This window comes from Eulemur rufifrons, chromosome 29 (assembly GCF_041146395.1).
Source record: "Eulemur rufifrons isolate Redbay chromosome 29, OSU_ERuf_1, whole genome shotgun sequence".
Classification (NCBI taxonomy): Eukaryota; Metazoa; Chordata; class Mammalia; order Primates; family Lemuridae; genus Eulemur; species Eulemur rufifrons.
The window spans coordinates 5,959,195-5,961,099 of NC_091011.1; the positions used below are offsets into that span (position 1 = coordinate 5,959,195).

Sequence of the window (1,905 nt, forward strand, 5' to 3'; positions counted from 1 at the left end):
TTGAGACTCCACAAATCTGCATATTGTTCCCATTATTTTGCAGATGAGAAAACAGAGACTTACAGAAGACAAGGGACTCAGGGTGTTCATTCTCATTCAGTTGGCCAAGCTGCCTAGATTACCCCTTCACCACTGGCAGTGGATATTTGCTGCTTGGCTCCCTGGTATGCCTGCCCCTTCTAATAACAACAATTTTAATTTTATTTTATGCTCTTCTTCTGCTCTGCTTCCACCTCTGCACTCAAGAAAGGACTCTGAGTTTGTACAGGGAGGGGAGCACGTGGCCAACCCTGAGTCTATCAAAGCATTGCAGTCTTGTAGCCACAGTGATGGCTTTAGAGATAAGTGCATCACCTGCGCCTGCATAATCAGAGCCAATCTCAGAACTATTTCCCAGAAATCCTGGGTTAAAGACTCAGTTTAACTCTGACAGCAAATTTAAACCTAGAAGGATATGAGTCTAGAACACATTCTCTTTCTGAAGTCAATTGAGAATGCATTGATGGTAGATTTATTTTACAAAATCTGAATAATGTTACCAAATAGTATCCAATGATTAACATTAGCACATATGTGGTATGATTTCCACTTCATCACAGGAAAGATTCCCATTATAAACAACTAGAAAACTGGACAATATGTATGTACAATTTTATGGACATTGGACAGTAAGTAGCACAGAACCATGGTATCTGGGAGAAGGAGAAGAAAGAAGGCAAATTCTATGATAATCCTGTTTTTCTGTGTGTAGGGAATTTTCAGACTGCATAACAGGGAAGAAGAACCAAAACTGCCTGGCAATCTTGCTGAATAGAAAAAAAGATTAAAGTTCTGGATAGTCAAAACAGCTGGAAATTGCAGGTCATGGTACCAGAAAGAGGGGAACTAAACAGAGAAATAGTCCAATGATATGGAGTTAAGACATTCTCCTGATTTGTCAGCTCAATAAAAACTCAAGTGTGCATAGGAGAAATCTCAGACAGCCAGGCAAAGGAGAACTACTAGGGAAACAACTGGGGTGCTACAAGCCAAACAATTCCCAGAACTCACACAGTGCTCAGTTCCCATCAGCCAAACTAGAGAGGGCTTAATGGATACATGGACATTCAGTAGTCACTCTGGAAGGTTCACGACTTAAAAGTGGTGCCAAAATTCACAGTTCAGAATTTAATTTAAAAAGTTACTAGACTTATGAAGTAGCAAAAAATATGTACTAGGATCAGTCAATAGAAACATAACAAGAAATAACTACAAAAAAGGATAGGATTAGCAGGAAAAAAACCTAAAACAGATATTATACATTTTAAAAATATGCTCAAAGACTTAAAGGAAAACATGAACATAATAAGCAAAGAAATGGAAGATATAAGAAAGAATGAAAGAGAACATCCAGAAAGAAAATAATATAAAATATGGAGTAAAATAAATCACTAAATGAGATTAAAAGCAAATTAAACACTTAAAAATAAACATTTACCAAAAGGTAATTTGGTGGGGGAGAGGTTGTTAAAATAACCTTTACCAGCTTGGGCTATTTGGGAGAATAAAGAAATATTCTCTCCACAGTGACCTAGACAACTCAGTATAATTCACTACTATTTTATGGACTACATTACACAAGTGAAAAAGAAAGAAAAGAAAAGAAAGATCAATGACCTTGAAGGCATAGCAATAGAAACTTAGAACTAAAGTGAAGAGTGAAAAGGAAAAAAGAAAAAAAAAAAAAAGAAGAAGACAGAAAAGGAAGAAGGGAAGAAGGAGAAACAAAATCTTCTGTGACCTGACGAACAATAGCAAATGATCTAAAAGCTGTGTCATTAGTTTGCCAGAGAGAAGAGAAGGAAACGAACAGGAACATAAAAAATAGCTGAAAAAATAATGGCCCAAACTTTCCCAAATTTGATA

At 36.4% G+C, this 1,905-nt stretch overlaps 1 non-coding gene across 1 annotated transcript; it reads left to right on the top strand.

The window, feature by feature from the left end:
* Positions 1 to 1,473: 1,473 nt before the first annotated feature.
* LOC138377729 (small nucleolar RNA SNORA4) lies at positions 1,474 to 1,614 on the top strand. Its single transcript, XR_011231883.1, has one exon. It is a non-coding gene; the product is annotated as a small nucleolar RNA SNORA4 (small nucleolar RNA).
* The last annotated feature ends 291 nt before the right edge of the window (positions 1,615 to 1,905 follow it).